Source organism: Chiloscyllium plagiosum, unplaced genomic scaffold (assembly GCF_037043375.1).
Source record: "Chiloscyllium plagiosum isolate Xiang-an unplaced genomic scaffold, Cpla_swu_hap1 HiC_scaffold_2, whole genome shotgun sequence".
Taxonomy (NCBI): domain Eukaryota; kingdom Metazoa; phylum Chordata; class Chondrichthyes; order Orectolobiformes; family Hemiscylliidae; genus Chiloscyllium; species Chiloscyllium plagiosum.
Window position 1 is genome coordinate 87,693,895 of NW_028270140.1, and position 24,034 is coordinate 87,717,928.

At 40.5% G+C, this 24,034-nt stretch overlaps 1 long non-coding RNA gene across 2 annotated transcripts in view; it reads right to left on the minus strand.

Annotated features, from left to right (window-relative positions):
- Positions 1 to 24,034, minus strand: part of LOC122560605 (uncharacterized) — a 164,155-nt gene that overhangs the window by 136,511 nt on the left and 3,610 nt on the right. The window contains exon 1 of one of the 2 annotated variants that reach the window (XR_006314777.2): positions 2,952 to 3,229. The exons of the other annotated variant lie outside the window; for it this stretch is intronic. This is a non-coding gene — a long non-coding RNA (uncharacterized LOC122560605). Of the gene's footprint in view, positions 1 to 2,951; positions 3,230 to 24,034 lie in introns of those variants that run through there. 2 annotated transcript variants of the gene reach the window in all.

Genomic DNA, 24,034 nt, shown 5'->3' on the forward strand with positions numbered 1-24,034 from the left:
AAAAAATCAAAACGCAGAAGGAGGCCATTCAGCCCATCATGTGTAGTGGACAGTGAAGAGGGTTATCTCAGATTACAATAGGATCTGGACCAGATGGGCCAATGGGCTGAGAAGTGGCAGATGGAGTTTAAGTCAGATAAATACAAGGTGCTGCATTCTGGGAAAGCAAATGTTAGCAGGATTTATACACTTAATGGTAAGGTCCTAGGGAGTGTTGATGAACAAAGAGACCTTGGAGTGCAGGTTCATAGCTCCTTGAAAGTGGAGTCGCAAGTAGATAGGATAGTGAAGAAGATGTTTGGTATGCTTTCCTTTATTGGTCAGAGTATTGAGTACAGGAGTTGGGAGGACATGTTGCAGCTGTAGGCCACTGTTGGTTAGGCCACTGTTGGAATATTGCGTGCAATTCTGGTCTCCTTCCTATCGGAAAGATGTTGTGACACTTGAAAGGGTTCAGAAAAGATTTGCAAGGATGTTGTCAGCGTTGGAGGATTTGAGCTATAGGGAGAGGTTGAACAGGCTGGGGCTGTTTTCCCTGGAGTGTCGGAGGCTGAGGGGTGACCTTATAGAGGTTTACAAAATTATGAGGGGCATGGATAGGGTAAGTAGGCAAAGTCTTTTCCCTGGGGTCAGGGAGTCCAGAACTAGAGGGCATAGGTTTAGGATGAGAGGGGAAAGATATAAAAGAGACTTAAGGGGCAACTTTTTCACATAGAGGGTGGTACGGGTATGGAATGAGCTGCCAGAGGAAGTGGTGGAGACTGGTACAATTGCAATATTTAAGAAGTATTTGGATGAGTATATGAATAGGAAGGGTTTGGAGGGATATGGGCTGGGTGGTGGCAGTTGGGACTAAATTGGGTTGGGATATCTGGTCGGCATGGACGGGTAGGACGAAGGGTCTGTTTCCATGCTGTACATCTCTATGACTCTATGACTCTATGTTTGCACGAGCTGAATAAACTAGTTGTCCATTAAAACCCCATTTAACAGCTTGTGATTCATAGCCTGCAGGCTTAATGCTTCAGGTCCAGGTCTAGGTTCCTTTTAAATGCATTGAGAGTTTCTAACTCAACCCCCAACACAGCAATGAATCCCAGACAATCACCACCCTATGGGTGAAAATGATTTCCTTTATGTCTCTTTTAATCCTTCTACCAATCACCTTTTAACTCTACTCCTGGTATTTGACCTCTTGCCTAGGGGAAACAAGGCTTCCTTGTCAACTTTAACCAAACCCTCATTATTTTATTCACCTCAGTAAAGTCACCCTTCAACCTCCTCCATTCTAAGGAAAATGCCCCTAGCCAATCCAATCTTTCCTCACAGCTGAAATTTTCAAGCCCAACATTTCTGTAAATTTTCTCTATACTCTCCCTGCAAATAAATTCTTCTTGTAACGTGATTATCAGAACTATGCAATGATATTCCAGGTTTGCGCAGACAACAATTTCAGGAAACAGCTCTGTTTCAGGTGGGAGATTCATTATCACATTTTTGTAAAAGACAGGGACACCTACTGAGCACCCAATCTCAGTGACTCACACACTGCTGGCACATAACTTTGCCCTCATGAATTCAGGTTCAACCACCCATTTTGGATCTTGAAGATGCGCATGCTACATCTGAGTTTTTGCATTCTCATGAATAAACACAGAAAGCAAAACAAATGTGGAAGTCGTCAGAGGCATTCTGACACTGTTCTCACCTTAAGACATGCAGGCTTGCTTGCAGCATAACAAACTGGCAAAAAGTACCTACTGATTTGATTTGTTCCCACCATTTAACTGTTATGCGAACTGGCAGTATTCTTTCATCTTTATGTCATACAAGGCCCCAGACAGTGATGTCAGTCGACTAGCCTGTAAATGGGAACAGGAGGGACCATTTATTTCCCAAGCAATTACATGCTTGGACATTCAGCCTGTATGAAATTATAAAATTTGAAGTGAAGTTCCAAGAAACTGTGTTGTTTCTTTTCACAAAGTGGAATCAAGCTTGCCACTTATATATTAAACTTAAAAGAAACTGCCATAGTTGAAAGCTAGCTATTAGCTAGCATCATGAATCCAAGGTAGAATTGAATTGTGCATGTGTAAAATAATTATAATTGACAGTCCTTCACAATTGTACAAACTGCACTCGACAGGCCATTGAATTATTTTCCACAGGACCACATTATTGTCAATATTTTGAAGAAGCGTATGAAAGAGAATATTGTTAGCTTAAAGCTGTATTAAACAAATACAAAACTTCACCCTGTTAGGATGCAAAATGCTATTATAGTGTCAAAGTACAATGTCGAACTGAAAGAAAGAGAGCATAAGTAGACTGAGTTGAAAAATTAAAGTCTTTTTATTCTACCCTTTCGTTGTTAGTATGCAACCAATGCAAAATAGACCATAAGACTATGCTTAAAACCAAATAATTATGCAATTTTGCACATAAATGTACTGAATAAATATTATAGCAAAGTTTAAAGTAATATTTCAAAATGGCTTATTCAAAATATATGCAACATGGCACAATAAATGCTGAATATTGAAAAACATGGGTAGATTCTGATGTATTCAAAAATTTGATATTCATACATATGGTGCCTGTGGTTGTCTGTTGTTCTGAAGTTTTATTATTAAAGAGGAGACAGTATTGACTTTGATATTTTGTCACATATGTAAGAAATATTAGTTCCAGAATAATGGATTATTTTCAGAATATCTTGGTTGATAGGAAATGGAAGTGATGGATGAGGGTCAATAAGTCAAGAGTCTGAGTAGTTACATAAGACCAGGTGCAAGGTTGGATGTTAAGAAGAAACAATAGGAAAATTAGAGGGTTCACCACAGCTAAATTACACACGCAGCATATTTAAGAGCTTGGGTGTCAATTGCTGAGTCTCAAAGATCACCAATCACCACAATGAATGTGCTATTATTATGGAAATGTCTTACCTGAAAAGTATTCATTTTATTTTTGACAGCTAGGAATCAGTCCTTGACCTCTGTTCTGTCAGGGCACAGTTGTTCATGTTTTGTCTGTGCAATCCAAAGCTCTCTCATGGCTTAAAAGTAAAATTGTATTCTGCTGAACAGCTACCTCAGGTTTTCCTGCTTTGTCCAAGCATAATTAAATGCAGTTTTAAATGGCTAATCTAACATGTATAATGAATATCACTAACTGTGCAGTTAAAAAAAATCTTTTCAATTTGTGAATATGCTGGCCAGGATTTTAGCAAAACCTAATGGAAACCTTTTGAGTCCAACCTCATTTAATAAATTTGGGGGAGCCTCACTTGCGTTAGAGGGTCTAAAATGGAGGAAAATGGTTACTGCAGAAGTTGGCATTTGCACTGTGGTTGACTGCTTCCGGGGAAGCACAAAATGAATGTTTTGTTACTTTCAATCGAGATCGTTGGAGGTGGGGTTTGAGAATGATTGGATTTAATCTCTGTGAATGGCAATAAACCAAGATGCGTGCAGATGTTAACCCCTCTTCCTGTCACAGGAAAGGGAGACAAATTTCACAAAAAATGCTAGTGCTTTAGAGCACTTAATTCTAATAAGGTTATTCAGAAACACAACAAAGGAACACAGGTGAAAAAAAATTATGAGTGACAAGTAAAATATTTACAGAATGGAAAGTGTAAAATAACATTAATTTAGAGGATCTAATTTTATTATCTACACCACAATCAATATGTGTCTTTTTCAATTCATTGAACACCACAACACTCACCATAGCAATTCTTTAAACAAGCTATGTGTGCCATATGTAAGGAAGTCTGCACATTGTCTCTACTAATTTATCCATTCACTTAAATTTTGATTTATGCCAGTGCTTTGAAAGTGTAACAGTAAACACATTCAATTTGTTCTTTCTTTTTGCACTTCCTCCTTTTTTATTGTTTAACTCAATAGTGTCAGTCTAATCATTCACAGCATAATTATATTGCTCAAAGTAGTAATGGAGAAGTGTACACTTACCTACCTCTATGTGAATTTCATTGTTTGTCTGTTTTGTTGAACATGCTTTGTGTGGGTGTAGTCAAGTTAAATGGTACAATCTTACCCAGTAATAAAGGCAAAACGACCCTTAAGGCTTTTCTTTTGATCTTACTGTTATGGACCCAAATCTTTCTATTGATCCTTTAATTCAGCAGCCTAAAAGGTATAACAACATTTAAAGAGGGAGGAAGAAGAGGAGTAGTTAATTTAACAAACCTGCAATAAGAACTTTGTCATCAGTAATTTTCAATACGTACACATGGCACTATTTCTATGTATCCATTTAGTATAATCTTACTTTAATATCCAGTGTTTGGAAGATCAGCAGATAAGAAAAGCTATTCTATGTATTCTACAGCATTCATATAGGTCAAAAATGCACACCTACTTAGGTGGGTAATAAAGATCCCATAACAGTATTTGAAGAGAACAGAATTCCATTGAACAAATATTTCTCCTCAACCAATTCAACCGAAGTCAGATTAGAATTTTCTTTTATTCATTCACAAGATGAAGGCATCGCTGGGTAGGCCAACGTTTATTGCCCATCCCTCATTGCACAGAGGGCAGTTAAGAGTCAACCACATTGTTATAGGTCTGGAGTAACATGTAGGTCAGATTAGGTAAGGATAGCAGATTCCTTAAATCCAGAAAATACAATGAAAAATGTTTAAGTTATGATACTCTAGAGCCTAAATTAATAACAGAAATCATATAAAAATATTAAAGACAAAGTCCATCTTTGTTCAATTCATGGTTCATGGATTCCCAAAGTTGAGGAAAAGAGAGGAATCTCATCCTCCGCCACTGTAGAAAGCAGATATTGAAACTGCCGATTGGAATCCCGGGCAGATCACCATCCCGCTGAAGACACCACAGAAATCACCTTGATGAGCCATCTTATCACCAAAGCCAATCAGAATTGAACCAGTATCTCATTGTTGTCTGTGAAACATTCCCATCTGCAAACAGTTGCCAATTTGCTTCCATAAAAACAATTGCTGCAACTCCATTAAGAATAAAAGGCTTGCATTTAAATAGTCCTTTTCAGGACATCACAAAACAGTATGGAGCTAGAAATATTTCTGAAATACTGCCACTAATGTAACATAGAAAAAGACAACTGCCAATTTGTGTGCAGCATGTTTCCAATTATGTAAAGATTGTGTCTTGTTTTATTTGAGAGTGTGTGCTGAAATGGGAAAAGAACTGTTTAAAAACAAAGGATTATGGAAGAGGTTAACTGCATCTTTAAAATCAAAAAATCTGACTCACATTGTAAGTACACAGCTCTTGGTGTAAGCAGTGGGAGGAAAGTGTGGGTGGTGGGTGCAGGGAAGAGATGAGGTGAAAGGCAGGAGATTTGGAGGGGATTTGATTTTTAAAAAGTCACCCAGGAGCTGGTGGGAAACTGGAATGCACCGCGTAGAAGGGCAGGAAGAGGCTGGAAACCTCACAGCTTTTAATAAGTACATGGATCAACACTTGGAATGTCATAACATCCTCGGCTATGAGCCAACTGCTGGAACATGGGATTAGTGTAGTTGGTGTGGGACAGATTCACTGGTCTGAAGGGCCTTTTTAGTGTTGTATGACACCATGAATCTATTTGCAGATAAGCTGCAGCCAAGGGGTGTGTACAAATGGAGACTTGGCCAGCAATAAGTTGCTGATCGGTTTGGGAATGGTGAGCATTATTGATGACAAAGGCCAATAACGTTGTGATTGGTTCTCAGATAGCTGATCAGCTCATGGGTGTAAAACTTAAAGCCTACGGACCTCAGCTGAGGAAAGACCTGTCCTTTTTCACTGCAGTAAAATGCATATCAAACCATGAAAAAAGTCAATTTATCTTCTCTCAACATTTGTTATGAGCTGTGGCTTTTAACCAAAAAGCCAGATAATTCATACGCATGAATCAGTCGCACTGTGCCACATGCAAACAAGTGAATGTACCTGGAGAAGAGAGATCAAGGAATAACAGGACTTGACAACCAAAGGATCATCTCAGTGAGACAGCACCAATCAACTGCCTTCCCAGACTTTCCCTCATATCTCAGTGATCCCTGGAGACAGCACCAATCAACTGCCTTCCCAGACCTTCCCTCATATCTCAGTGAACTCTGGAGACAGAACCAATCAACTGCATTCCCAGACCTTCCCTCATATCTCAGTGAATCCTGGAGACAGCACCAATCAACTGCCTACCCAGACCTACCCTCACATCTCAGTGAACCCCGGAGACAGCACCAATCAACTGCCTACCCAGATGTACCCTCACATCTCAGTGAACCCTGGAGACAGCACCAATCAACTGCCTACCCAGATGTACCCTCACATCTCAGTGAACCCTGGAGACAGCACCAATCAACTGCCTACCCAGACCTACCCTCCCATCTCAGTGAACCCTGGAGACAGCACCAATCAACTGCCTTCCCAGACCTTCCCTCATATCTCAGTGAATCCTGGAGACGGAACCAATCAACTGCATTCCCAGATCTACCCTCATATCTCTGTGAACTCTGGAGACAGAACCAATCAACTGCTTTCCCAGACCTTCCTTCATATCTCAGTGAACCCTGGAGACAGCACCAATCAACTGCCTACCTAGACCTACCCTCACATCTCAGTGAACCCCGGAGACAGAACCAATCAACTGCCTACCCAGACGTACCCTCACATCTCAGTGAACCCTGGAGACAGCACCAATCAACTGCCTTCCCAAACCTTCCCTCACATCTCAGTGAACCCTGGAGACAGCACCAGTCAGCTACCTTCCCAACCCTTCCCTCACATCTCAATAAACACTGGAGACAGCATCAATCAACTGCCTTCCCAGCCTTTCCCTCACACATGGCACCTTTTTTGTGTCTGTCTGAATTTTTGCCTATAGCATTTCTAGAGCCAGTTTAAGAGGTGTATGAGTTTTAACCAGTAAAGTTGTCCATCAACAACTCATATTTATTTACTTGTAGCTAGCTTCTGTTTATTTGTATGAAATAGTAATTCTTATTAAGTACTGACACCGGTACATGCTTTCTGTCAACTCAGATCTAAAACATTAAAAAAATTGAGGAAATTTTGCATATTGTAGAATCACACAGTTCAGAAGACACCCTTTGGCCCATCAAGGCTGTTCTGCCAAAACATTGTCTGTGTGTATCGCCATAGTCGTACCAGATCATAGGGCTGCTCTCTCATTAGAGGGAAGCAACTGGTGGTGATTTAACCTGAGGGCCACAAGGCCTCAGGTGATAAAATGATTGAGAAGGAGAGTCCTTCATGGTCATCTCAGCTGCTGTTGGGAATTGAACCCACGTTGTTGGCATCACACTGTTTTATAAACCAACAATCCAGCCAACTGAGCTAAATCTGCCAAAACATATACTATTTTCTGCACCACTTCCATTTTCCCACACTAAGGCCAGACCCTTGAATACTTTGATGCTTCAAGTGCTCATCCAAGTACCTTTTAAAGGTTGTGAGGTTTCCCAACTCAACTACTCTTCCAGGCCATACATTCCAGACCCCCATCACCATTTGAGTGAAAATACTTTTCTCGAATCCCCTTACACTTACCTTACACTTGAAGATTATGCCCCCTTGTTATTCAAACTTGCATGCTTTATATATCTTTTAACTTTTTGTGAAGACTTTTTTTGTTTATTCATGGGATGTGGCATTGCTGGCTGGGCCAGTATGTATTACCTGTCCCTAGTTGCCCTTGAGAAGGTGATGGCGAGCTGCTTTCTTGAACCACAGCAGTCCACAAGCTGTAGATAGACCCACACTGCCGTTAGAGAAAGAATTCCACAACTTTGATCCAGCAACAGTGAAGGGACTCGATATATTTCTAAATCAGGATGATGAGTGAATTGAATCAAATTGGCTGAAGACTGGCATCTGTGATGCTGGAGTTGTCTGGAGGAGGGTGAGATGGATCATCCACTCGGCAGTTCTGGCTGAAGACTACTGCGAATGCTTCAGCCTTGTCTTTTGCACTGATCACTGTGCTCCCCTATCATTAAAGATGGTGATAATTGTGGAGCCTCCTCCTCCAGCGAGCTGTTTAATTACCCACCTCCATTCTGGATGTGAATGGCCGGATGTGGCAGCTTAGTTCTGATCTGCTGCTTATGGGATCACTTATCTCTGTCTATCACTTGCTGCTTACGCTGTTTGAAATGCAAGTAGTCCTGTTTGGTAGCTTCACCACATTGACACCTCATTTTTAGGTCTGTCTGGTGTTGCTCCTGGCATATACTCCTGCAATCCTTGTTGAACCACAGTTGATCCTCAGCTTGATGATGATGCCAGGCCATGAGACTGCAGATTCTGCTGGTCAGTTCTGCTGCTGCTAGGTGGCACATGATGGCTCATAGATGCCCAGTCTTGAATTGTTACATCACTCAATATAATTATCATGAAGACTCCAGACAGTTGTCAAAAAGACGGACAGATGAGATGGTAGCTAGGCAATATGAATGGAGCAGCGACTTAACACAATGGATCTGGGTTGCTTACTACTTCGGTGGAGAAAATGATATCTGCTCATTTAGTTCATTCTTTAAGAAGAATTTGAAGATTATTTTATGTTAGAACATGCCAGCAATATCGCAACCCACAAAAGAGTAAATAAAAATTTAGTTGATTCACTGAAGAATGATGCCCTGACATTAGTATTCTTTATTTACATTGAAAAACATAGCTTCTTCAGCCAAGGGACAAAATCATTAATTGACATTTTCACTGGCTATTAGCCGATATGTGACGCCTCAGTTTGCGGAGGCACTGAATAAATGGGACTGTTTGTTTCTTATTAAAGTCTTCACACACAATTTCTAATAGAGACCATGTGTGTCGGACAAGTGCCAGATTGCTGCTACTGAACACTTGGGCCAAATTCTCATCTTTTATTTGATCCTGCAAACCGTCAAAGGTGAAATCTGTTGGTTTGAAGCTATCTAAATTTCCCTGGCAGCCACCCAACAACTAATTTTGTTATCTGTGATTTTAAAACATTTCCAATCGGAATACAATTTCTATCATATCTATAGAGTACACTGTTTATAAATTAACGGAGCTTTTATCGTACATTTAGATTCTTTCTCTCCTCATAAAACTGCTCGGCTTAAAATCATAGCTTTAAATCATTACTTAAGACATTTCTATTATCAATACTTTCAATTAAGTAAAACAGTATTTATTTTCCAACAATTTTCTAATTGCTGGGGACCTCATTTCCAGTCATGTCACTGCCTGCACAAGCATGAGTTCAAGTGTAGGAATGCTTTAGCCATTTAGCTGCTATTAAAATAATAGATGTGGGACTGTGAGAAGAATACATTAAGGATTCTTCTGTTATTATTGAAACAATGATTTCTACATGGTGTGATTCTTTTTTTTTGGAGGAGGGGAAGCTGCAGTTCACGTCAGTGCATTTCATGGAGGCAGCTGGGCATTCAAATCAGCAGCTGCCTCCATTCAAGTCAAACTTTGGTGGCTTCGGAGTCTGAAACCTGAAGTGTGCAAAGTAAATCTGTGGAATTCATGACCCTAGAATGTGGTGGATGAAGGGACATTGAGGAAATTTAAGGAGGAGATAGATTTTCATTTCGTAATGGACTATAGGGAGCAGACAGGAAAGTGGAGTTGAGGCCTAGATGAGCTCAGCCACGATCATATCGAATGGTGAAGTAGACTCAAGGGCCTGAATTGCCTGCTCCTGCTCTTAGCTCTTCTGTTCTTATTATACTGAACATACAACTGAACTCTTCCTATTCCTTAGCTCCAGAAGGCTCTGACACATTCTCTTTCCTTGGTACTGCAATGCTCTCCTTAACTAAAACCCCTGTCCTTTCTCTTTTCTTCCCCCTTTCCTATCTTTACTATTCACCCTATAACTAGAAATATAAAGGAAACTGCAATGTTCATGATTTTCAAAGATTAAATATTGATATGAAGAAAACAATGTTGGTTAATTATAAAATGTCGTTTTGGAGATTTTAATTCTCGGTCTATTTCCGGTAGCCTGCCTTGCAGTCAATCAGAAGAAGTTTGGAAGCTTCCCACACATTTGCAAATCAAGAGAGATAACCAACTCATAGAACGTAGATATATCTGGGAACTTGAATGAAATCAAAGGTTGGACTTCTCATATGGGTCCAGATGCTTTTCAGACGGCAAACATTATTACTTGTACTTCTGGTCCAGAAAATACCATTAAATACTAAAATACAAACATTTATTTGTACAGATTTTGCATAATATATTGTAAATCTTATTTCCAGTAGTAAGTTCTGAGGTTAGTGCTGAACTCAAGATGAGCAATATGATTTTCACAAATCATCTATTATCTCTTCGTAGTAAGAGCAGCCCAGCTTTGCAATTTTGTTTTTGTTTGAGAATTGCTGGTTTCATTAAAGGGTGGTGACATTGGTGTTTGGCAACAAAACAGGAGCAAACTGACATCGAAGGCCAAATTAAAAACTGAAAGAACTAGGGTTGCTGAAGCTCAGCAGGTGTTGTCGCATCTGTGAAGAGAAATCAAAGTTAACATTTCGGGTCAGGTGACCCTTCCTCAAAAGAACAAAAATTGATCTTGCCTGAATTGGACCCCAGTATGGTGCAGTGCACACTAGATACATTTGATGAAGGCAACAGCAGGTAATGGTCAATAATGCAGTGAGCCCATTGGAGAGTACAAATAAACTCCTGGCACAATTTGTGGCCCCAGGGGTGGCTTACTGACCATGCATGGGGCAGTGAGAACGGCTGACATTTAACCAAGCAAAGAATCACAAAAGCGTCTGCAGCTGGAGTACAGAACACGGCTCTCATCACCACATTGCAAGAGAGAGGATAGAAAGGAGATTTACTGGGATTTTGCCAGTACCTGAGACATTTAGCTGTGAGGAAAGATTTTTTTTTGTGTGTCTTTAGAACAGAGAAGGCTGAAATGAGATTTCTGTTAGGAGTGTAAAACAATCAGAATCCCAGACTATTATTACAGAAACAAGATGCTGCAGATGCCGGAAATCTAAGATTAAGAGAGTAAGAATTGGAAATACTCAGCAGTCAGGCAGCATCTCGGGAGAGAGAAAGAGAGCTAACATTTCAGATCTGTCTCCTGTCATCAGAACCTAAGTTTGGAAACGCAGGTCAATAACCAGAGGCTAAAATTATTTAAAATAATTAATGGAAGAATTGAAGGGGAGTTGAGGATAAATTCTTTCTCTGAGAGGGTATAGGGGCTTTGGAAATTTCTGCCTGTCAGGGTGTTAGGTATAGAAATACTCTTTATATTTATAGCACATTATTATGTTGTAATGTCTTTGACCAAGTTCTTGATAGTACAATGTGGATGGATATACTTCTTTTTTATCCAGCAGGGTTATGGTGGGCCAAATAACCACATTTTATGGCATATATTGTTAATGTTTCTACATGTCCAGGCAATAATTAACCAGAATTCACCAGAATGGGCAGCACCGTGGTCAGTGGTTGGCACTGCTACCTCACAATGCTAGGGACTCGTGTTCAATTCCACACTTGGGCAACTGTCCGTGTGGAGTTTGCATGCTCTCCCTGTGTCTGTGTGGGTTTCCACTGGGTCTTCCGGTTTCCTCCCACAGTCCAAAGATGTGCAGGTTAGCTGGATTGGCCATGCTAAATTGCCCATAGTGTCCAGGGATGTGCAGGTGGATAAACCATGTAGAATGTAGCATTACAGGGATCGGATAGAAGGTTGGGTCTAGGTGGAATGATCTTTGGAGGGTCAGTGTGGACTTGATGGGCCAAATGGTCTGCTTCCTTACTGTAGGGATTCTATGTTTCCATGAGAAGGAAGGTGAGGGGCTGCTGGAAGTAACCCACAGTCTTCCTGTCAAGCTGGGACTATTAGGCTGCTCTTCCTGGGTATATGATGAGGTAAGGAAAATATTTTACACTCACCTATTGTTTCGAATGCTGACACTCTGATACAACTGAACATTGCTCTTCGTATACTCATTTTCAATGCCTGACACTAGCATCCAGCAGGAAGCCTGGAGTCTAAATGGCCAACTCAAATCAAAATGGTGGCATGGAATGAATGCATGCAGTCTGTCCACTATATTAGAGATTTTGTAACTGCTTTATGCACCTAAAACTGCTGCAATGCTGCTGAATGTCTAAACCAGCTGATAAACTGTTCATCCCATTCATACTTCGGATGCAGAAACCCAGTGATTTGCCTCAACGGAATGTGAAAATGGGCAGAGAGTAAATCCAAAGATCATTCCACCTAGACCCAATCTTCTACGCGATTCTAATTTGAACCCACCCTCTTTTTGATGAGCAGGTTCATTTGAAATCTGGACAAAGTTCAGAATGTCATCTCAGGAATCCAACCAAATTGTGGGATACTGACAGAAAATCACTTTTATCAACAAGGTGCTTTTCTTTAACAAATAAAGTTGTTGGACTAGAAATACCATTGTACAAGAAAGGCCAATGAATCTTTTCTTTTACAGTATCTTCATAAAGCCTGTTACAACCCTTGCTGTTTATTGTTAACATTGCCCTGTCTCAATGCGGCCCCAACAATTCTCATAATGTTTTTATCCACTCAAATGCAAAACTATCATTGACAAATGTTCTAGCTTAAACTAGGATGTAATAAATTGTCAGTAGATTGGATTATTTTCAGGTTATGTTTATGGTGAGGATCGCAAAGTGATATAACCCACAGCCATAACAGTACAACTTCCAGACATAAACGAGAATTCAGGCAAGCTGTGTGATGACGATGAAGACAATTAGCAAAGATCAATTTCCTTTCCAGCAACAAATAGGATGTGGACAGTTTTGTGCTGCATAGTAAATGGGACTTAATGTTCTCCTACGCGTGTCCACACGTGCAGGATCCTATACCAATTTCTTGGGGCTCAGTCACTACTGCATTCAATAAGCTGCTAACAAACAATTTCAGATCAGTTACTTTTTTTAGTAATGAATGAATGATTTATCTTCATGTTTGTTTAGGAAAATACAGTGAAAAGTGTTCTGCACAGTATAGTAATCAAATATAGAAAATGCAAATTATTCAAACTTCCCACACCAGCAACCAAAGCTAATATACTTCATGGCCCATGGAACTAAGCATCACTACATAAGTACATAAGAACCAGGAGCAGGAGTAGGCCATCTGGCCCTTCGAGCTAGCTCCGCCATGCAATAAGATCATGGCTGATCTTTCTGTAGCCTCAGATCCACTTACTCGCATTCTCACCATATCACTTAATTACTTTATTGTTCAAAAAAAGCTTTAAAACAACAAGGACAAGAAAGTCCATAGGTTTACAACCCTCTGGGTGAAGAAGTTCCTTTTCAATTCAGTCCTAAATCTGCTCCCTCTAGTCTTGAGACTATGCCCTCTTTTCCTAGTTTCACCTGCCAGTGAAAATATCCTCTCTACTTCAATCTTATCTATTCCCATCATAATTTTATGTGTTTCTATAAGATCCGCCCTCATTCTTCTAAATTCAATGAATATAATCCCAGTCTACTCCATCTGTCCTCATAAACGAATCCCCTCATCTCTGAAATCAACCCAGTGAACCTCCACTGCACCCCCTCCAGTGCCAGTACATCCTTTCTCAAGTAAGGAGACCAAAACTGCACACAGTACTCCGCATATGGCCTCACCAGCACTTTGTACAGCTTCAACATAACCTCTCTGCTTTTAAACTCAATCCTGGACTAATTCAGACAATGGAAACTTGCAAAAGACAACACAAATCTAACAGGACTATACGGACTAAAAATGATTCCATCTTTTGAGGTGAGTTCTTGCTGCTGACCCACAAGGCTTTCTTTGTCTTATTCATTTATCGGCTCGTGGATTGCTGGCTAGGCCAATGTTGCTTGTTCATCTCTGATCACCTTGGAGAAGGTGGTGGTGAACTGCCCTCTTAAACTGCAGCAGGCATTTGGGTTTAGGGACACCCACCATGCTGTTAGGAAGGGGGTTCTAGGATTTTGACACAAAAAAATGCTCCGGTAAGTCATGCATTTCCTATTAGAAGTTTTATTGATTTATGTGAATGAGCTGACCGATAGAAGTGACCTGACCTATGCAATTGACCTATAAATTGAGGAAAAAACGTGTGGCAAGAACTTCACTGAAAGCCTTTTGAGACCACCCCTGCTTATTTTATAACACAGTCCAAATTAGGTCAACAAAGCACAGCCACTAATGCCAATCATATGTTTCATTCTCTCGGGTCACACCTGCCTCAATGAGCTCTGTGTATCCTCCCAGCACCATAGAGATGGCCCAGTGGCCTTCCGTTTAGGTCAAATCAACATGCCCTATTAATTTTGTTGTGGGGGTATGGGGTGTCATATTCAGTTCAAGATGAGATGACCTGAATTGAATATGAGCCCCCAGGGCTTACAGTGAGGTCTGCCCAGGTCAGTAACAGTATTAAATTACCTGCCCAACACATGCTCTGTGGCTTGATTTACAGCTGAAAGCAGGAGAATCGCATCAGATGTTAGTACAAGCAATAGGAATCTTTAAAGGGAAGAGGAAGGGAAACTTGTAAATCCTGTCCAAAAACATTGCTCCCTTCAATTTGTATTTGAGCAGTTGCTGAATATTCTAAATGAATTCAGCCACGTTGCAAAAAGAACTTGACCTTTCCATCAATTTTGCTGAGTTTGAGAGACTTGAAAACTAACCAAAGTTTACTGATTTATGTCAATATTATGGATGACTCGACACAACAAGAAAATAAAGAACTGTGACTACTCAACCAAACAGTTTACCCTTCATGAAGTGCTGATTGGAATTGAAATTTACAGTTGCCTCAATGTACGATATAGGTGGTTCTGTTATAACACGCGTTTCATTTATGCAAATTCACTACAAAGTAATTGACGAATTGGGGATGCTGTTTCTACAGCACAAACTTTTAAAACTTGAATTGGCGATTGCAGCGCCAACACTTGAAGCCAAGTGTGGTTTTTCTATAATGCGGTGTTGCAGAAGAACACACCATCAAATTATAGAAGAATTGACTCTTCTGAATAAATGTAGAATCGTCTGTTAGAATGGTGGATGAATAGTTAATCACACTTTGTAAAGTTTCTTGCGAATGAATGCAAGACATTTAGATTGGAAACCAACTAAATTAATTGACATGTAAAACAAAAAAGATAAGGCATGTTCACAGAAGTTGCACAGCCAATGAAAGTCTGCGCAAGAAAGATAAGTCAGGGTTTCAGAAAATGGTCTTGATCCATTTGTTCTGGGGTCAAGTCTTTTCAAATATATTTTCAAATCTTGCTTTGTATTTCCTGTGTTTTGTTTCATTTTAGATTTAAGGCACTGCAATTTTTTTCTTTATCTTTAAAGTAATTTTTAAATTATGTTTTTTCTTTGCTTAAAACATGTTCAGTAAATTTAAATTACATCTTAGAGTGGAATCTCTATAATGTAGAAAGAGGTCATTCAGCCCATACCAAGCCTCCCACCCAGACATGTTCCCCATCCTATTCCTATAACCCTGTATTTCCCATAACAAATCCACATAGCCTGCACATGATGGGCAAATTAGCTTGACCAATCCCCTAACCCGCACATCTTTCGACTGTGGGAGAAAACCCACACAGACATGGGGAGACGGTGCAAACTCCACACAAACAGTCGCCCTAAGCTGGAATCAAGCCCAGGTCTCTGATGCTGTGAGGTAGCAGTGCTAACCACTCTGTGAACAATCCGGCTGCTGATGACTCCCAGGCTCTGATTTCCAGCATCAGCGCAGAGAGAACGAGGGGCCCTCATGGCTTGACATTGCAGCCCTCTGGTGTGGTATGGCATCCTCTCACCCAGCGTGGCAGTCCTTCGGTGGTACATGATGTTGTCTCAGCCTGGCATGGCCTCAGCATGGATCCTCTGTCTTGAGATGATTCCAGAACGATCTACCAGCCTCATGAACCTCAGGGTGAAGCCCAGTGCAGTCTGGTGCCAAGGCCCAGTGCATAGTCTGGGTTGGAAGATCGTTGATCTGACTGTTTATTTCTGTAATGCTGGACTTTTTAATTTCTCTATATTCTAAGATCTTGTAACTGAAGGAGCTGTGCCTAGGTACCTTTAAACCTAAGCTAGCACTGAAGTGCAGTAGTCATTTGAGTACATGTGATAATAAAGGGTTAATTCTAATTCTAATTCTAACTCCTTTTATCTTTATATGAGATAATTAGGCAGATACTTCTCAGATGAATAACAACACTCTATGTAATGCTTCTCATATGTTGGGTTAAGTATAAAACTGTTTTATAATAAGGAGGAAACAGCAGAGAGAAGGTCTTCAAATGTAGAAAAGGCTTGGCCAAAGAGAAGGATTTTGCTGACATTTATGACAGCATAGGAAGTATTAAGGCAAAGGAAGTATTAAGGCATAGGAAGTATTAAGGCATAGGAAGTATTAAGGCATAGGAATTATTAAGGCAAAGGAAGTATTAAGGCAAAGGGGACTAACTAAATTCTTAAGGAAGGCACTGCCAAATATAAAGCTATCAGGGCATGGAACAAAGAGAAGATCAAATGAAAATCAGCAGAAAATGGAGGAAGCAGAGAAAGGAGGAGTTCTGAGGCACAAAGCCATGAAGACATTTGAAAGCAACCTTGAGAGTTTAGGATTCTGCCCACAGGCTCTCAGAGCCTGAGAGTTCTGTAAGTGAATAATTAGCCTCCTGATTGTCCAAAAAGACTCTTCATCATCTACAAGTCAGAAATGCAATGGAATACATTTCCACTTTCCTGGATGAGTCTTTTTCTCACAGTCCATCAGGATTGAGGGTAAGTTTCTCACATTCCAGTAGGGTTTAGAAAAGATTTACAAGGATGTTGCCAGGGTTGAAGAGTTTGAGCTATAAGAACAGGCTGAATAGACTGGGGCTGTTCTCCCTGGAGCATCAGCGGCTGAGGGGTGACCTTATAGAGGTTTATAAAATCAAGAGGGGATTGGATAGGGTAAACAGCTGGAATGTGTGAGTGCAAATCTAGAAGGCATCGGCTTAAGCTGAGAGGAAAAAGATTTAAAAGGGACCTAAAGGGCAACTTTTTCACGCAGATGGTAGTCTGTGTACTGAATAAGCTGCCAGAGGAAGTGATGGAGGTTGGTACAATTACAACATTTAAAAGGTATCAGAATGAGTATATGAATAGGAAGGGCTTAGATGGATATGGGGCATTAAGATCATCTTTGCTAGAACTCCTTGATGCCACACTTGGTTAAATGCAGCCTTCATGTCAGGGATAGTCTCTGTCATCTCACCTTTGCAATTCAGCTCTTTTGTATATGCTTGAGCCAAGGCTATAATGAAGTCAAGAGCTGAGTGGCCCTGGCAGAATCCAAACTAACTGTCACTGAGCAGGTTGCTAAGCATGTGCGGTTTGATACTACTGTTGATGATATCTTCTATCATTTTACTGATGATTGAGAGTAGACTGAACAATACTGAACATTCACCTATACCTGGGCTTTTGATTTTGCTGCTGCTTACCTATTATTTACTATCTATCTACTTAACTATGTGATCTGCCTGCATTGCTCACTAGACAAATCTTTTCAGTATATGGGACAATAAACTCAATTCAATTCAATTCAACTCAATTCATTGTGCAATCATCAGCTGACTGCTCCACTTCTCACCTTATAGAGCCATAGAGCCATACAGCATGGAAACAGCTCCTTCTGTACTACTCATTCGTATCAAGCAGACATCCCAATCTGACCTAGTCCCATTTGCCTGGACTTGTTTCCTATCTCTCTAAACACTTCCTATTCATGTACCCATCCAGATGCCTTTTAAATGTTGTGATTGTACCTGCCTTCATCACTTCCTCTGGCAGCTTGTTCCATCTACTCACCACCTTCTGCATGAAAAACTTCCCCTCAGGTCCTTCCTCTGGAAGGTAAGCATATGCTTCTGATGGGGTCCTGGGCACCTGTCATGACCTTGAGCATTCCAGGGGACCTGTGGTCAGGCCTTCATAGAACATAGAATCCCTACAGTGTGGAAACTGGCTATTTGGCCCATCAAGTCCACAATGATCATCCAAAGAATACCCCAGCCAGACCCATTCACCGACTATTACTCTACAGTTCCCCTGACTAATGCACCTCACCTACATATCCCTGAACACTATGGGCAATTTAGAATGACCAATTCACCTAACCTGCACATCTTTGGACTGTGGGAGGAAACTGGACAACCTGGAGGAACCCACGCAGACACAGGGAGAATGTGCAAACTCCACACAGACAGTCACCCAGTGCTGGAATCAAACCCAGGTCCCTGGTGCTGTAAGGCAGTAGTGCTAACCACTGAGCCACCGTGCCACATGCTTCCTCAATGTCAGGTCACCATGGAGTCAGGTCTTGTTCCCGCGCTGATTGGTCCTTGGTTCTGGCCTCCAAGAGATCAGGGAGGAGACAGTCACATCGTTTTTTTTAAAGCTTTTTGGGAAGGTCAATCATATATTGCAGAGGAGCCAACTTGGAGAAAATATTCCTTGGAGAGTTGGTTCACCATCACACACCGTTCTTTCTTCATTGGTAAGGATTCGCTGAATCCAATTTAATAGTGTCCCCCGATTTCATTATTGTGATATTTGGACAAGAGTATTCCATGAACATCCTTGATAATGACACTGGTGAGCGATACTGGTCTACAGTCTTTCAGTTAATTTTTATCTCTTTTTTTGATTATACTGAAGATAAGCAGCCATAAACGAGATTCCAGAATGACATGTTGTCTCCCTAGTGTCAAGGTCAAGAATATTTCAGAATATTTCAGAATATTTCAGAATGCAGGGCATTCTGAAGGAGGAAGGTAAACAGCCAATGGTCATGGTACATATTAGTATCAACAATATAGATTTTAAAAAGGGGTGAAGTCCTGCAATCTGAATAGAGGGAGTTAAGACACAAACTCAAGGGTAGGACCTCAAAAGGTCAGCATTACTGCCAATACCATGTGCTAGACAGCATAGAAATAACATAATATTTCTGATGAATGACTGGAGAAATGGTGTAGGGGGAAGATTTCGGATTCCTGAGACATTAAGACTGGCTTTGGAAAAGATGGGATCAGGACAAACAGTTGTATCCGAACAGGAGCAGGACTGATGTCCTATTTGCTACTACTGTTGGGGAAGGTTTAAATCAGAATCACAGATGAATGAGAAACATCTGACCAATGACCATCCCATGAGTCTTTTCTTGATTATCACCAAAGTGATACAAGGTCATGTCGATAGGGCTATCAACACTTTCTGGGCACTAACTTACTCACAAATGCTCAAATATTGTTCTGCAGAGATAACTGTGATGCAAATATGAACAAGGTGCTGAATTCCTGATGTGAGGTGAAATGGCATGATATGTCATCCTTTTTCTAATTAAGTTAAAAATCACACAACACAACCTGATGAAGGAGCAGCGCTCTGAAAGCTAGTGCTTCCAATTAAACCTGTTGGACTGTAGCCTTGTATTGTGTGATTTTTAACTTTGTACACCCCAGTCCAACACCAGCATCTCCAAATCATTTTTCTCATAAGGAAGTCAAGTTATAATTAACAATATCAGTTTTGAAACCCCTGAAGTATAGTACTTTGAGGCTGCAATGTTTAAGAATCATAGAATCCCCACAGTGTGGAAACAGGCCATTCAGCCCATCGAGTTCACACCGACCCTCCGAACAACATCTCACCCAAACCCACCACCTCCCCCGCCCTGTCCCTCTAACCCTGCATTTCCCATGGCCTGCACCCTGCACATCCCTGGGCACTACTGGAAATTAACATGGCCAATCCACCTAACCTGCACATCTTTGAATTATGGGAGGAAACTGGAGCACTGGAGGAAACCCATGAAGAAACCGAGAGAATGTGCAAACTCTACATCTTTCTCAAGGGTGGACTCGAAGCTGGTCCCTGGTGCTGTGAGGAATACATGCCAGAGAGATCAGCATGGGTATCAGCGTATAGATTATCTAAGTATTTTATTTCAGTTCCTGCAAGCTGACCTGTCATTGATTCATAGACTCCTAGTCAGCATATGCCATCAACTTCCAGTGTACCTGAAGCATAGGGACTGCACTGTCATTGATAGCTAAAGTCATCTCTTTTTCTCAACCTTTTTGTCTTCTCTTCCCAGAAAAGGGATTATTTGCCAAACTGTTGGTCACACATGCATCTAGCAGCTGACTTATGGTTAGCATTGATTCGGGGAAGTTCAATAAGCAAAGCTGGACCTATGCCATAAATTGATACAAGTGTTTATGCTACACCTAGAATAATAAAGTCATCATTAGATATATTCCATGGTTAATGAGACACAAATAATTACAGGAATATAGAAGTAAGTCTATGGAAGGCCATGACAGCAGAGGATGAAGTCTTTGTAGCAGCACTATTAATGATTGCTCTTCCAATCTAAATTGACCTTTCTAAGTTAAAGTTCGAAAATGCACTTATCATAACATTTCTTCTTATGACAAATGAAGAAATGTGTTTAATTTGAAAGCAAATGCCTGAACACTAAACTGTTTTGAATAACGGAATTATTTTAATGCCATCTTAGTTTGGTCCCTTCAATTAAAAGTTTTGCATGCCTGAACCAAATTTCACCATCTTCTTTCTAGTTTATCATTTTCAGTTTATACGTTGATAAAGCACAATACTGGAGCTGTAATTAATTTGGGCTTACAAAATAAAATAAGCATATTTCTAAATTTATCCTAAGCTGAAAATTCAATCTAGTGAATTCCTTAATTGGAAAAATCTTTCTGGGCAAGACAAAGGGTTAGTGGAGACCTGCATTTTATTTAATTGGTGATGTACCACATCAGTAGTGAGTAACAATAAAATAGACAGTTGATAATCCTTGCAATTAAATGAATTGAATTCAAATATATGCAGCACATAATTTGTAATTTTCAATGTATCATTTGTAATTAAAATAACTGACTAGCTAAATCAGGACAATACTCTGAATCATTTCTGGATTCTTTAACTTTGTGTATTCATGTTTTTGCTTTATTTTATTTTCTCCTTCATTTTCCTTTATTCTCTTCAGTGCTCTTCGCATAATAGCTACAATGCCACAGATACATCTAATTTGCATTTATTTGCATTACAATTGCAAGTTGAAGTTATCTTTCTCACTTCTGTAACTAAAATTAAGAGCTGTACCCTCCCATCTCCCATTCCTATTGATTTAAAGCTTGGGCTTACTCTCAGCATGCCAACAACGCAGCTCACTCTGTGGATTCACACCGTGGCTGACCTAACAAGTGTTAGATTTCACCTTCTGGGGTGTACTATAATGTTGACCACCAAAGTTATAAAACAATCTGGCTAGGGGCCAGTGACTTCCTTTAAAAACTAGAAAAGATGAGATCTTCAGATACTTAGACCAAAGAAAGCCACAAGATTCCAAGTTTTAACCCAAACAATGAACAAAGTTAGAACAGTAATGCAATTTGTTGACACATTTTATGTTCTAACATCTATTTAGAATTGACCTGAGGTCAAACACTCCGTAATGCACATCGAATAGCAAATGTAGTCAAAGCTGATCTCACTGTTTCCTCAGCAACCTGTCCTGACTTCCAAACTTGAGTGACACTGTGGGTCTTCAAAAGTTTTTAAAATCATGAGGGGCATGAATAGAGTGAATAGTCAATTTCTTTTCCCTCGGGTAGGGGAATCCAAAACTAGAGAGCATAGATTTCAGGTGGGAGTGGAAAGATTTAAAAGGGAGCTAAGGGGCAAATTTTTCACACTGAGGGTGGTGTGTGTATGGAATGAACTGCCAGAGGAGGTGGTGGAGGCTGGTACAATTGTAACATTTAAAAGGCATCTGGGGGATGGGTATATGAATAGGAACGGGCTTAAAGGGATATGGGCCAAATGCTGGCCAGTGGGACCTGAGTAATTTAGAATATCTGGTCAGCATGGATGAATTAGTTCAAAAGATTGATTTCCGTGCTATAGATTTTGATGACTCTATGTGCTCACATTTTGGAACTTTACTCACCTTTCCTGTGATTGTGCTCCCTGGAGTTTTGAAGCTACAAAATCAGCGCTGACATGCAAGAATAAGTCTAGCTTTTTAAAAATTCATTCATGGGATGTGGCCATCACTGTTTAAGGATCTTCACTGAATTCCTGCAGCGTATCTTGTAGACAGTACACACTGCTGCTACTGAACTTTAGTGGTGGATAGCGTCAATCAGGTGGGCTGCTTTGTCCTGGATGGTGTCAAGCTTCTTGACTATTGTTGGAGCTGCACTCATCCAGGCAAATGAGGAGCATTCCATTACACTCCTGGCTTGTGCATTATAGATGGTGGACAGGCTTTAGGGAGTCAGGAGGTGTATTACTCGCCTCAGTATTCCTAGCCTCTAACCTTCCCTTGTAGCCACTGTGTTTATTTGGTGAATCCAGTTGAGTTTTTGGTCAATGGTAACCCCAGGATGTTGATTGGGGGACTCAGTGATGGTAACACTGTTGAATGTCAAGGAGCAGAGTTAGATTGTCTCTTATTGGAGATGGTCATTGCCTGGCATTTGTGTGGTCTGAACGTTACTTGTAACTTGTTAGCCAAGCCTGGATATTGTCCAGATCTTGTTGCATTTGGACAAGGACTGCTGCAGTATCTGAGAAGTCACAAATGGTGCTGAACATTATGCAATCATCGGCAAATATTCTCACTTCTGACCTTATGATGAAGGGAAGGTCATTGAAGAAGCAGCTGAAGATAACTGGATATAACTAGGACATTATCCTGAGGAACATCTGCAAAGATGTCCTGGAGCTGAGATCACTGAACACTAACAACCATAACCATCCTTCTATGTGCAAGGTGTGACCACAACCAGCAGAGAAGTTGTCCCTTGATACCCATTATTTCCAGTTTTGCTAAGGAGCTAACTTCACCAAGATGGTACTGTATCTGCATTTCAATGAGCTTTAACTTTTCGCAGCTCCACAAGCAAGTATTGCTGTGGGCTTCATTCACCCTTGTTATTAATGAACTTTGCATGCTACACATCTTCGTTGAAGCTTTCAAATCTCACAGAGCCTTTCTTGAACTCTAGCCCCAACACTTAGCTGCACCTCTTGACTTCCCAGACATCTCCAGAATCCTAACAGTTCAGAACCTGCTATCCAGCACCTTTCTGGGGATGAAGCCTCTTCTCCCTGCTCCTAGGTACCTGACTGACTAACATCTCAAAATGTCGCAATCTTCTTCTCAGGCTGTGCTCATCCAGCAGCCTAAAACTGACTAATCAATGGCCCTTGAATTGTTGTTAATAACTTATTGAATGTTTCACAACAAGTCTGCCCTTGTTTGTAGGCAGTACTGAATGTAAGTATTATTTTGGAACAGTCAAATGTAGCAACCCTTTGGAATAAACACAGAAAGTGCTGAAGAGCTTAGCAGGTCTGGCAGCATCTGTAAGGAGAAAGCAGAGTTCGCATTTCAGGGTAAGTGACCCTTCTTCATAATTTGGAATTGTCATTTTTGTGAAAGTTACAATGCTCATAAATTGCTGGATTACATAGTGAACAAATTGATAGAACAAAAAAAAAGATGTAATCACAGGTGCAAGGATGGATATACTAGTGCCACTAACTGGGACCTGAGCATCAGAGACTCAGTCTTCAGTCTCACAAGAGGCCCACTTTACATTATGGTGGTCAGATCAAGAGGATGCCCATATCCATCTTGTAGGATTTTCTTTCATTTCTAATTAGTAGCATGGCACTAACATCAGGGACAAGCATTTTCTCGCCAACTTCCTCTTCTTTCTGAAAGTATTGATTGGACACAATGCCTTAAACACTGTCATCTTCTAATAACTCACTCAAATGAGCATTAAAAATACAGTAAAATTTGGCAGGCTATTAAGCCATAAACACCATTAGAACCAAACCCTATAGCATCGTAACTGAATGTCAACACAAC